The 14533-nt window shown below is 38.1% G+C and overlaps 1 protein-coding gene and 1 long non-coding RNA gene across 4 annotated transcripts in view; both read right to left on the bottom strand.

Annotated features, from left to right (window-relative positions):
* The window catches only part of FOXN3 (forkhead box N3), a 511610-nt gene that overhangs the window by 421795 nt on the left and 75282 nt on the right, over window positions 1–14533 (bottom strand). The gene's annotated exons all lie outside the window — the stretch shown is intronic.
* The window catches only part of LOC140513910 (uncharacterized), a 47300-nt gene continuing 32767 nt past the window's right edge, over window positions 1–14533 (bottom strand). Inside the window, exon 2 of the long non-coding RNA XR_011970414.1 lies at window positions 1–14533. This exon is cut by the window's right edge and continues 31032 nt beyond it. This is a non-coding gene — a long non-coding RNA (uncharacterized lncRNA).

Raw genomic sequence — 14533 nt, forward strand, 5'->3', positions numbered from 1 at the left:
TTTTTCAGCCATGTCCGAATCTTCATGACCCCATTTGGGGTTTTCTTGGCAGAGATACTGGAATGGTTTGCCATTTCATTTCTCCAGCTCTCTTGACAGAAGAGGAAACCGAGGCAAGTAGGGTTAAGTGATCTGCCCAGGGTCACCCAGCTAGGAAGTATTTGAGGCCAGATTTGAACTCAGAAAGTTGAATCTTCTTGACTCCAAGTCTGGTATTCTATTTGTGTGTCCAAAGGCAATGAAAAAAATTTTTTTTCAAAGTTTCTGTTTCATTGCATGTTATACCAATCACAGTCAGTCAAGCAAGCCCAGAGGTTACTATGTATGCTAAGCACCATGCTGACAGAGCCTTGGCCTGCAGAGAAGAGGACTGGATTCAAGTCCAAGCTCGGCCACTAACTGGTCATGTCAGTCAGTCGATAAACCTTTATTAACTACTTTATTAAATGTTAGGCACTGTCTTTGAACAAGTCTCTTTCCTTCACTGGGTCTCAGTTTCGTCATCCACAAAAGGCAGACTAAATTAGATAACCCTGAGGTCCCCTATAGAGGCGACATCTTGTGAGTCGAACTGTGGCCCACGTGACCATTACACAAAATGGGTATTTTTACTGCCCAAATGCTTTAATTACAGGTAGAGCTATTTAATGAAATGCCAAATAAGTCAGAATGCACTCAAACGTTCAAAATTGTTAAAATAACACACATAATTAAAAGGGGGAAAATATTCAGCTTTGGGATTTCCAAATAATAAATGTTGAGGGTCCCTGGCTATTGTATGGTCTGTTCCAACCACTTTTTGTACCTTAAGTATGTTTAAAGGACCATAATTGTTATAACCCAATTGCCACTGGGACTCTGGAGCAGGTGTGCTCATCATCTAAGTCAAAGCAAATCAACTCAAAAAAGGCTCTAGCATTTTCAAAATGCCAAGGGGATTTTTTAAAATGAGCAATTAAATGCTTCAAATTGCAAAAGAAAAAGAGTACATTTTCACCCACATGCAGCCAAAAGGACTATGGGGGCTGGTGTTCTTTGTGAGGACCATCCTGTGCAGATACTATATGGACTGGCTATCGGCACTTTAGGGAACCTATACCTCTCTCAAGTGGACTGGGGGTAAGTTTGCTTTCTTTGTGTTCACTGTTTACTCTTTCATTTTATAATGCAAGTAAAATGGTTGACAGCTGGGTGGCACAGTAGATAGAGCTCCAGGCCCGGAGAAAGGAAGACTTCATCTTCCTGAATTCAAATATGGCCTCAGACATTTAGCTGTGTGATCCTGGGCAAGTCACATCACCCTGTTTGCCTCAGTTTCCTCATCTGTAAAATAAGCTGGAGAAGGAAATGGCAAACCACTCCAGCATCTTTTCCAAGAAAACCCTAAATAGGGTCACAGAGAGTTGGACATGACTGAAATGACTTAACAATAACAACAAAATGTTGAACTCTTACCAGACTGAGAGTCTCTTTCCTTCTCTGCACCTCAGTTTCTTCCTCTTTGAAAGGACAGGTTTACTAGATTAATATCTGAGGTCCTTCTAATAGGGACATTCCTTGAGTCTAAACATAACACACTCTGCTGCCATTTCAACAGGGCATTTTCAATTTTGGTTAAATAGTATTGAGGGGTAATGTACAAAGAGACTCCAGTTATTAAAACAGAAATACCCAGAGTAGCAACTTGCTACTCTACTGCATATAGAACCATAGCAGCCAAGATGTACTTGTGGACATGTATGAACCAAGGAAAGCATCTGACAGACGTATTCAACCAACCAACAATCATTCTAGGAAGGGTCCACTGTATGTCAGATGGTGGGCCAGGCAATGCAAATACATACAGAAGTGTAGGGAGAATCCCTGACCTTAAGGAACTTAACATTCTGTTGAGGACTGCAGTGATGCAATGGAATAGAGAGCTGACGTGAAGTCAGGAAGACTCGAGTTCTGAACAGGCCTCAGACACTTCCTAGCTGGGTGACCCCAGCTTTCTGCCTCAATTTCCCAATCTGCAAAATGTGGATGATAATAATAGCACTTACTTCCCAAGATTGTTGCAAAAATAAAATAATATTTGCAAATACTTTTCAAGCCTTCAAACACATACAAATGGCAGAAATTACAGTATGTTCATGGCTAAGAAAACGAATAATATATACAAATAAATGCAAAATGACTTGTGAGCAGGGCACAAACAAATGGGAAAACTGGGAAAAATCTCTTCAACGACATGGCACCTGAGCTGAGCCTTGAATTGCTCTAAGGGTTCCAATCATCAGAAATGAGGAGGGAAGACATTCCACTGTTCATTCAACTGTCTTTACTGAGAATCTTCCATGTAGCCTGGGACCAGTCCACTACCAGTAAATGTCTTCACCTTGGTGTCTCACCAACAACTCCAAATCAACTAATCCAACTTTCATCCTTTCATTAGTCCCCTGTCCAATACTGTGAAGAATAATGGGTTCAAGTTCAATCAACTGATAGATAAGCATTTATTAAGTACCTACTATGTGCCAGGCACTGTACTAAGCATTGGAGATATAAAAAAAAGAAAAAGAACTGGTTCTGCCCTCAAGGAACTCTCAATTTAATGGGAGAGGCAAGATGTAAAAACATAATTATGTACTAGTTACACACACCTTAGAAGGCAAATGGACAATTTGATAGGCATATAGAGATTTTTAAAGTGTCTTATATTTCAGAGAAAAGTTAGGAGTCAGTAAAAGACTCCTACCATTTCCCCAAAACAATCCTTCCTGTTTAATTACAAGGCCCAACTCACTGTCCATTTGGAGTATCTGTCCAGTGCAGAGATATGGATGAATGAATTATTTTATTGGCAAAAATGTTGGAGCAGTTGGTCATTTCCTTTTCCAGCTCATTTTGCAGATGAGGAAACTGAGGCAAACAGGGTTAAATGACTTGCCGAGGGTCACAAGTTACTAATTATTACTTAATCCATATAATTAAATGTAAGTTCCTGGAGAATAAGAATTATTTTATTCTTCATATTTGTAATCTCAGTGCCTAGCATAGAGGGACCTGGCATGGAATAGTTACTTAATAAATGTTTGCTGTTTGACTAATGGAGAGCACAGGAGATGGGGACAGGGGGCTGAATTTGGTATTTTCACTGAGATAGGAAACTCCACATACTAATACAGGTCAGCGCCCTCTCTTCAATTTATAGTTTTAGACAGTGGGCCAGCCTGGATCATTGAGAGGTCAAGGGACTTATCCAGGGTCATAAAACCAATATATGTCAGAGGCTGTATTTGAACTCAGGTATCTCTGGATCTGAGACAAGCTGTCTCTATCCACTCTGCCATAATAACTGCCACGATAAGCCATAACTGACTATTCTTCACCCACTTGGCTTTTTCCTCCATAATATTTATGTAAACATTTAAGTAAATGATATTTATGCAAAAATAAGGTCACAAAGCAACATCAACACAGCACAGAATTTTAACTTGACATCTTTTCCAGCAAACATTTCTCAATTCAAGATAATTCTTTCTACATATCTCAAGTTAAGCCAGGTCCTTCTGTGTGGGCACAGCTAACTCCTCTGCCCTTTTTTTTTTGTGGGCAGGCACCAAAGTAATTGAAATTCCCTGGAACTCAGCAGATGTGTTGAAAAATCATCAGGCTTTACTGCTAACATTGATGGATCTTCATTTTGTTCCATGTGGGGAACTAGCAGAGAAAAATCATCCAAAATATGGGCTTTTCCACAGCATGTGGATCCATTTTAAAGACATGTTGATACTTTGCATATCAGGATTGATCATATGCTAGCTTTGACCATTTTTGAAGGAAAAGGTGATAGAAGGTGTTGTTCAGTTGTGTTGAACTTATTGTGACCCCATTTGGGGTTTTCTTGGCAAAAATACTGGAGTGATTTGCCATTTTTTCTCCAGGCCATTTTACAGATGAGGAAACTGAGGCAAACAGGGCTAAGTGACTTGCCCAGGGTCACACAAGTAAAGAGTCTGTACCTATTTATCAACTCAGAATATTCCAAAATTCTTAGTGAAATTTTAAGCTTTAACCCTTTATGATGTCTCTTGCATTAGAATGCAAGTTCCTCAAGAGCAAGGGGTTACTTTTACTTTTTATATGTATTTCAGTGTTTAGCACAATATCTGCAATAGTAAGCACTTGACAAATGCTTCTTTAATGATTCTTAAAATTTTTAAATTAAGTTTAAGTGTGAGGAATAAAAATAATGTTTTTGACTGAGTAATCAGTTTGCTTTAAAAAATAAAATAAAATAAAATTCCCTAAGTGCATACCTTAATGAAATGTTCAGTGCACACTTAAAGATTGTGGCCATTTAACATCACTATACTAAATATTTAGTAAATATTCACGACTTTCCCTAGATCAGAACAGATTGTTCTGTTTCATCGTGTTTTTAAAAATAAACCTCTTGCACTAAGTAGTTACTCTGCCATTTGTTATAAAGGGAGAGGGCAAAACATGCAAGAAAAATCTGATTATTCATGCTTTCCAGTGTAGGGATGCATTATATTTCTTTTAATTCTGGATAATTCTGGAACTTACTGATTCAATTCAGTAAACACTTATTAAGTGCCTACTATGATCAAGGACTGTGCTCCAGAGTTTATTGAGTCTTGAAAGAAGCTAGGTGGCGCAGTGGATAAAGCACCAGGCCTAGATCTTCCTCATTTCAAATTTGGCCCCAGATACTTACTAGACATGTGACCCTGGGCAAGTCACTTGGGCTTGTTTGCTTCAGTTTCCTCATCTGTCAAATGAGCTGCAGAAAAAAATGATAAATCACTCCAGCATCTTTGACAAGAAAACTCTAAATGGAGTCAGGAAGAATAAGACACAATTGAAAAGTGATTCACAACAGGAGGATTCTGAGAAGTAAAGGAGAGGACTCAATGTGTTCCAGGAACTGAACATAACCTGCACAGGGGTAGAAAACAGAAAATACTGATTTAAAAAACAGCAAGAAGGATGTTTCTGGATGATTGATGATTAAATGGGCCAAATGCACTTAGTTTCTTTTTTTAAAAAAAAAATTGGGCCTAAGAAGACATTTTTTTTTGAATTTCAAAAATAAAAATTGCAATTCTTAAATATATTTTCGATATTATCTAACTGAACTTATTTGTTGAAATTCAAATATGATCAGAACATCCCAAGCTTGTTTCAAAGAATACTTTCATGCTAAGGAGGACTAAATCTGGATTTAGAAGTTCACTTTGTCTGGAGACCTTCACATCCCTTCATATAATCCCAAACTTGTGACTTCAGAAGGTTAGAATCAGGAAATTTGCAATGCCAAAAGTAAGACGATTATGATTTCCAGTAGGAAGCAAGAGCCGGGGGCAAGTAAAAACCCAAAACTACAAAAGTAAAAACCCAAAGTCACCTACAAAGGACTTATATTTGGAAAAGAAATAAATGTATAATACAGGAGGAAGTCCAACTCTGTCCCTAGTCAGAAGATGGTGAAATATTCTAGGCAGGATCACCAGTCTGTTTTTGTTTTTTTAATTTTTAATATATAAAGAAAACGCCATAGTGAAATACCCAAATATAAATGCTTACTTGTTGACAAGGTAGTATATATTTCAGCAGCATAATTTTAGGCTCCATTTTTTACCATGTTTACAATAAACATGTCACAACTATGTTTTTAAAACCCACTTCTCTCTTCAAACCCTATGTTTAAATTAATGCATATAAAACTACATCTATTCTTAAACTTTCCAAACCTCAAGTAATGTGCAAAAAGAAAAAAGAAAATGTTATAAGTGATCAGATCTAACACAGTGCAGCCCCCACCCTCAGCTCATCTCTGGGGAATAAAACAAGTCTGCTAGTTGTGTAAACAGTATAACTGCAGACTCCAATGTACAGGGATGTCAGCAAGCAGGATTTCGCCCCATTTTTTTTTAATCAGCATCTAAACAGATATCTTTGGTGAGACTGGGACACACAGGTAATTATTTAGAACAATTCTGCCACTGTCAGGAGAGTAGTGGAGTCAAGGAGGACCCAGATATACTTACTACCTCTGTGACCGTTTTTGTTTTTGTTCTGGAGTCTTTTCAGTTGTGTCTGACTCGTCTTAACCTCATTTAGAGTTTTCTTGGCAAAGATACTGGAGCAGTTTGCCATTTCCTTCTCTTGCCCTCTCATTTTACATATGAGGAAACTGAGGCAAACAGGGTTAAATGACTTGCCCAGGGTCAGAAAACTAGTGTCTGAGGCCACATTTGAAATCTGATCTTCCTGATCCCAGGCCCAGTACTCTAACCATATCTATCTGTGGATAATCCATTTCCACAGCACCACCTAACCTGCCCCCCTTTGTGACTTTAGGAAAGTCATTTTCCTTCTTTAAGACTCAGTTTCCTTATCAGTAAAAGGAAGGCATTGGACTAAACGATATCCAACATCTCTTCCAGTTATAAATCCTAGGATTCTATGAGATTACAACTCTATAGTCGATAAAAGGATTATAAAAACTCATCCTGGGAGGTTGCTGATCCAAAGTGAAAGAAGGCACTGCAGAGTATGGAAAGAAATCTAGACCACAGGTCAAGAGACCACCACCATGCTGTGTGATCTAACACAAATCATTTCCTCCTCTCTGTGTTTCAGTTTCTTCACTTTTTAAATAGTAGGCTGAACTAAATAACCCCTAAGATCTCTTCCAGCTCCAACATCCCATGATTCTGTGTTCTTCCTATGGAGGACTGACACAAGAATGAAAACATATAATAGAGAAGTCAACTTGTTATGTTTAGCCTTTAACAAAATATAAGAGGAAGTGTGCTCTGTGTGTATGTATATATTCTGGAGAGAGAAAGGGGTCCCCTTCCCAGGTCCAAACAAAATAGAAAATATGGCTAAGGAAAGATCTTTTTACCATCAATTTTTTCTGAAGTTCAAATAATCAATGAAGAATATATTAAAAAATTAGTACTTATTAAAGTGGCAATTGAGAACATTAAAAAAAAAAAACTGGTCACACCACATGGCAAGAGGCCAGATGAATCAAAGGCCAAAAAGATTCCTTTTTTGCTATATTCCTACCCGTCTAATTTAGGGAAAGGGTCTTTGTAAAGCAAGTTTTTCAACTATGGTACATTTTTAGGAACCAAACATTCTAATCTGCCTTGAAAAGGACACATGGGGTCATGAATAGATAGTATCTTGGAACCAAGACACCCCAGGACCCGGTCCAGTCACTGACATATAAAGGCTGTGTGATCTTAGACAAATCACTCCACTTTGGAGAGACCCAGGCAATTCTGTAAGCCTACGTTGCACAGCGGGTGATGTTGTCTATTGGCAGAAAGAGTTCTTCCACATTCATTTTTGAATTAGAGGGTGAGTCACCAAAAAAGTACATTAACAACAAGGATAGCAATAATGATATTAGCTAGCATTTATATAGTGCTCTAAGATGTGCAAAGAGCTTTACACAAATTATCTCATCTTATCCTCACAACAACCCTGGATGGTGAGTACTGTTATAATACCCATTTTACAGTTTAATAAACTGCAGTTAAGAATGGACAGGTGACTTGCCCAGGGTTACACAGCTAATAAATGTCAGAGATCAAATTTGAATTCAGGTCTTCTTGCTTCTGGGGCAGCTGGGTGACACAATGGATAGAGTGGGAGGCCTGGAGGCCAGAAAACTCAACTTTCAGAGTTCAAATTCTGTCTTAGACATTTATTAGCCATGTGACCCTGGGCAAGTCACTTAACCCTCTTTGCCTCAGTTTCCTCATCTGTAAAATGACCTGGAGAAGAAATGGCAAACCACTGAAGTATCTCTGCTAAGAAAACCCCAAAGGGAGTCATGAAGGTTCAGACATGGCTGAAAAACGACTGAACATCAACAATTTACTTCTTGATCCCAGGTCCTAAGCACTACTCTGTTCACTCACTCCACCACCCATCCTGCATTAAAAAGGTTTTAATTAAGTTTAATTTAAAAGATTTTAAGGTCTAAATGCCTAGATAAACTCAAAGATAGGAAAGGTCATTAATTGACAGGGAAAATCAGGGAAGGCTTCATGATGGAGACAACATTTGAGTATCTTCACAAGCATCATCTATCTCAGTATTGTTCCCTACATCTTGGCAAGGAGGACAAAGGAAGAATCACATCCTCCCCCTACTTTACATATCACTAAAGTCAGTAATAAAAATCTTTCTTTGAAGTTACATTACATAAGCAGTTCTGACCCAGAATCCTAGACATAGGACCCTATTTTTGTGACGAATACAAACTATTCAAAACTTACCTACGCAAAGGTTTCCTTGATAAACCTCCCTTAAGCTAATCACTATCTTATTTTTTATTTCCCTATCAAGCAACTGGAACACACATGATTATTCTACTAAAGATTCAATTAGAATATAATTGTCATATTTGTAAACCTATCTGACCTACTCACCTCAGGATTCCACTTTCTTTTTTTTAAATTATATATGGGGAGAGGTAGGTGGCACAGCAGATAAAGTAGCCAGCCTGGAGTCCTGGAGGACCTTAGTTCAAATCTGGTCTAAGTCATCTACTAGCTATATGACCCTGGGCAAGTCATTTGACCCTTTGTGCCTCAGTTTCCTCATCTGTAAAATGAGCTGGAGAAGAAATAGCCTATCACTCCAATATCTATGCCAAGAAAACCCAAATGTGGTCATGAAGAGTCAAGTATGCCTGAAACAACAATATATACACATATTAGTCTATACAACATAATGCATACATAATGCACACAGTATGCTACATATATATGTGTACACACACACACACATACACACACACACACATATATAATATATATACCATAACTTTCCTCTTTTTTTCCTTACAGGTACCAAAACACTACTTTGATTAAAAAAGTCAAGCCAGTGAGCCCTTGCAGATCTGCCAAAAGAGGTCCTGCTCCCTTGAGAAAAGGATGTCTGTGGAGTAGCCAGGGTGGGACAGTGACCCTTTTAGAAAGAGCATCTGGCCCTGGAGCAAGTTTGTCTAACTGCAGAAACCCTATAAGGAGGGAGGAATTAGTCTATCCTCCGTGGAATGATTCCCCAACAGTACTCAGCTCTGAAAATTGGATTTGGAGCATGAAAAGTTACCAGGGTTAAGGACATACCAATTTTATGAATTATCTTTCATCCTCTCTTCCATTCATGCCAAAAGTCAGAATTTTCAGGGATTCTGTCCCAAGCTCCCAAACCTGTCAGGTTTCATTTGGGATGGTGCAGGGAGGGGCAAATGTAACTTCCCTACCCCCCCCCCCAACCCCAAGATTCAATAAACACTCCTTACCCCTCTCCTTAGTACCTTTTCCCATTTAAAGAAGCTACAAAAAAGAAGATGAATTATTTGAGCCGCAAATGAAAAGGACAGCTGTTTTATCTCAACAGAACATTTCCCTTTTATGATTTCACATTCATTTTACTCTGGCAAGGCATGTTGAATGTCTTAAACAAGATCTAGCTGTTTTCTTTTAATTGAGGTGAAATTTCAGCTGGAAACCTACTCTGAGAGATCTTGAAGGATCAGTCCATATAAGAACAAGTCAGTATTTATTTTTCATGAGCATCCGTAGGCTGATCAAAACCTCCCTCTCATGCCACAAAATGTGCAACCCGAGCATTTTTCCAGGCTCTTTTCTGTAGAAAGAACACAGGTCAAGGCACAGAATAGTACTTGGTCTGAATTATTCTTCTTGTACCCCTGAATTGTCAAGCAGCACTCTTTAAAGACACTTATTCATGGTTCTACAGATAAAGCCATCTTTTTTTTTTTCTAGTGACCTAGTATAGAGAATGTAGTGTATAAACTACTTTACCAATGAGGCACTGTGAACTTGTCCTTGGATTGCAACTGACTATGGGTAAAGCACATATACTATTTTCCACGATGTCTTTACAACAAATGGAACATGTGTGTGCATTCCCATTAGTGCCATATCTACTTCCCGACATTGCTCTAGCTTGCTCATTCAGCATTTGGGCAACTTTTTTTCCTCATATCTGCCCCAGAATTCCATTCTGTTAAAACTAGAAAGGTCATCAGAAATCATAGGATTATGGATTTAGAACTAGACAGGACCTTAGAAGCCATCTAGCCCAAGCCGTATTTTTAAAAAATAATATTTAATTTTCCCTCAATTGCATGTAAAAACAGTTTTTAACATTTGTTGGTTTTATTTTCTTAAGTTTTAAGTTCTGAATTCTATCCCCCCTTCCCTTCCCTCCCCCATCCCTGAGACAGAAAGCAGTCTAATATAGGTTACACATGTGCAACTGTGTAAAATATTTCCATATTAGTCATTTTATGCAAGAAGAGAAAGAAAGAGAAAGGAAGGAGAAAATAAGGAAAGAAGGAAAAAAGGAAGAAAGAAAGGAAGAAAGAATGCTTCAGTTGGCATTCAGACAATAACAGTTCTTTCTCTAGAGGCTGATAGCATTTTTCATCATATTTTGGGACTGTCTTAGATCGTTGTATTGCTGAGACAAGACAAGCCATTCACAGCTGTTCACCATACAATGTTGATGTTATTGTATACAATGTTCTCCCGGTTCTGCTCACTTTGCTTTGTATCAGTTCATGTAAGTCTTTCCAGGCTAAACCATACATTTTACAGATGAGGAAACAGATGCCCAGAGGGAAAAGAGAGTAACTTGCTCAAGGTCACACAGGTAGGACATGACAGAGGCAGAATTTGAACCCAGAACACTGACTCCAAATCCAGTGTTCTTTCTACTGTATGAGCTCCCAACATCTGATTTTATAAATGAAGAAACCTTGGAGATTCAGTGGGTAAAAGAGACTTGTCTAGAGTCATGGAGGGAATATATGTTAGAGCCTGCACTGGAACTTGGGTCCTCTAACTCTAGGTCCAATGCTCTTTACAACATACTAGTGGGTCCCCCACCCTCTTTAACTGATTTCATTTCTCTTCAGCTTTGCTTTTGCTTATTCTTCATAATGCTTTTTCTTAATAAGAATCTTCAAAGGAAATGCCAAAAGAGATGGATTAGAAGCTGTAGATTGATTTTACATTAGCACTAGAAGGAAAATTTAACCTACTGCAGCCCAGATCTGCTGCATGATAGAAGCAGACTTTATTCTCTGACTTAGTAACTGGAGCAAAACCAATGGACCACAGTTGAAAAGCAAGTTCAAAATGGATTAATTACAGAAAAAAATTTAATTTGGCACCTTGCTAGCATTTTAAAATGTCAAAGTCAATGTGGTCCCAAGGTCTCTGTGCAAACTATGTTTTGATGAGATGTATAGTAAAAATTAGTCTCCTCCCCTGAGAAATTGGCTGCTGAATGGTAAATCTGAATAATTAAAAATGAAGTAGAAATGAGTGAGGGGCAACCCTATTTCTGAAAACAATTTGGACTCTTTAGGAGGACCTGGGTTTAGATGACTGTTCTGCTGTATACTACTTATGCAGCCTTCAATAAAATGCTCCATCTCTCTCCAAGACTCAGTATTCCCATGTATAAAATGAGACAGCTTTTTATATAGTACCTTGAGATACTAAATGACCTCTAGGGTCCCTTGCAAGTATACATGGATGAGAATTAACTTAGACCCAACACATACTAGAAAGAGCGATTTTTTTAATGATCATACTTTTAATATAAAAAGTAAAATAAGGTTATGCTTTGATTTTTGGTTTTCAAAAAATTCTATCTTTAACAGAAATATTGGATATAAAATGAGTACATAATAACAGATTAACCTAATATCTACCACCCATCCTCTTCCATATCCACCTTCTAGCACAGGACCATCCATCTAAAAGGTCTTTGATAAGGTCACTAAAAGTTATGGAACAAATATGGTCTGGTGGCTGGAGGGCTGGTCCTAGAAATGAGAAGTCCTGGAATCAAGTTCTACCATTGATCCTTCTACCTGAGGACCTGTGAACAAGTCACTTAACCTCTCAGTGGCCTAGATTCCGCGCAGCTGGTGGCCCAGAAGACAGACCACTGGGCCTGGATCCAGGAACACCTGAGTTCAAATCCAGTCCTAGACACTTATTAGCTATGTTAGCCTTGGTAAGTCACTTGATCCTTATTTGCCTCAGTTTCCTCACCTGTAAAATGGGGATAATAATAGCACCTACTTGTTAGGGTTATTGTGAGGATCAAATGAAATGATAATTGTAAAGTGCTTAGCACGGTGCCTGGCAAATAGTAAGTGTATTATTAGTTAGCTATTAGTAGCTATCATTATTATTATTAGACTACACAGGGGTGGGGAACCTGTGGCCTTCTGTGAACTTTGGACTACACTTGAGGACCTACAGGGCCACATGTGGTCTTGAGGTCACAGGTTCCCCACCCCTGGACTAGAAGTTACAGATCCAGTGGTATGCTGGATCAATGTCCCATGGGCTTCCCCACCTGTTAAATTGTCAGTGACCATTTTGCATTTTGGAAATCAGCAAACTCTACAAACCATGGCTTAATTACTGTTCTGTTGATTACTATTATTATATATTATTATTATTATTATATTATTCTGTTGATATTTAAGACATAAATGGAAAAATATTAATACAAGTTAAATTTTAAAGTGGGTCCTGTATACATCTTTCTCCCAGAGCCAGTCCTTAAACATCTATCAATACAGCCATGTCCACTGATGATCTGCCAAGTTTCCACACTAGAATGTTCCTATACCAGTTTCGAGAGAATCACAGAAATATAGACTCACAGAAATGGTCACCCATGCCTGAGCAGGAATCTAATCTGCAACTTGTCTCATGCAACTTCTGCTTGAAAGCTCTCTAATTATACTAAGCTTATTCAATAATACTATTAGGAAAAATCAACATTTCAGACAATGCTTTTCTACTTTTAATACCAAAAAAAGTTCTCTTATCCTCAGGATGTAATTCAGATCGTTTGTTCTCCACCCCTACCTCCACCATGTTGTTTATTACATTATATAATTGATCAAACTTGGGTAAACTTAATAGCACTTCAAAAATATAAATGGAAAACACTGCAAAGTTTCTTAGATTCCTGACATGAACAAAATAAAACCTCCACCATATTTTTAAATACTATATTCATGTACTTAAAAATTTTTAGTTTAATATTTTTCACTACAATATTACATTAAAAAAATTGATGACCTTTTCAATAGTGTCATTCTTAGTGCTTTACCCTACTATAGGAGAGAAAGGAAGAAGGAAGGAGGAAGGGAAGGAGAAAGAGAGAAAGGGAAGGAGGAAGGGAGGGGCAAAAGAGAGAAAAGCAGAAAAGAAAAGGAAAAAATAAGGAAAAAAAGCATCTATATACACGCTCAAATATACATGTGCCCATATACATATCTATGTATACATACATATAGACATATGCATATACATGCATGTACATATACACATCTATACATGTGTGTACACATGTATATACATCTACACACAAATATATATAAAAAGTGGGGGGAAGGGGAAGCAAACAGAGAGAGAGAGAGAGAGAGAGCGCGCGCGCTTGCCATGTGCCAAGCACTGTGGTAGCCACTGGAAGAACAAAGAAAGATAAAAACAAGAAAAAGGGATGAGAAAAAATAGAAACAGAGAAATAGAAAGAGAAAAAGGAGAAAGAGGTAGAGAAAGCAGTAAAGATAGAGATAGAGAAAGAGAGGCAGCAAAAACAAGTCAAAGAAAGAAGTTGATTTCTTATCTTGGGGAAAGGAGAGATATGGCAGAGAGAGATTCCCAATAGCTCAACCCCTAAAGTAGTGCAGGGTTCACAATTATCTTGCCTAATCAGAAGCCATCTCCAGAAGCTTTTTCCCAGGAGAAGAAAGATTTGAACCACATCAGTATTCTTAGGCAATCTCCCAAAAATAAGTTTTGAGCATGCACATCACTTTTTCCAGAACACATACCAGGGAACCTAGTCCAATAAGATAGAATTGGCTTTAACATACAGCTCTTGAGTCAGTATTCAAATAACAGGGAGTTAGAGCTGGCAGATAAAAACTGTATCTGTTTGCGGCAGAACTCTAGCCAGAAGGCAGGACTTGTGACTCTCCTACTCAAGGCCCTAGGGCCTAATCACTGCAGAATCCTGGGGAAGGCACAGCAGTCTTCATCAGTTTCTCTTAATGCTGTAATGACAACTGACATTTATATAGCATTTTAAGATCTGCACATCTCTTTACTTACATTATCTTATTTAAACCTCACGAGACCCCTATAAGTTATTGCAGGTATTATTATCCCCATTTTACAGGTAAGAAAACAGGCTCAAAAAGATTATGTGACTTGTCTTGGGCCAGGGCACTCAGTCAGTACTTAACTCAAAGTCTATCATTTTATCATTTTATACTGTGCCCTCCTTATATTTATAAAGAAGAATAATAAGAGTTATTAAAATGTGTGAAATATTTGGGCAGAGGGTCAAATCCAACAGATCATTAGCCTCAGTTACTCATCTGTAAAGTGGTAGTAAAAATACTGGCACTGCCTACCCCACA

The sequence above is a fragment of the Notamacropus eugenii genome, chromosome 7 (assembly GCF_028372415.1).
Source record: "Notamacropus eugenii isolate mMacEug1 chromosome 7, mMacEug1.pri_v2, whole genome shotgun sequence".
In the NCBI taxonomy this organism is placed as follows: domain Eukaryota; kingdom Metazoa; phylum Chordata; class Mammalia; order Diprotodontia; family Macropodidae; genus Notamacropus; species Notamacropus eugenii.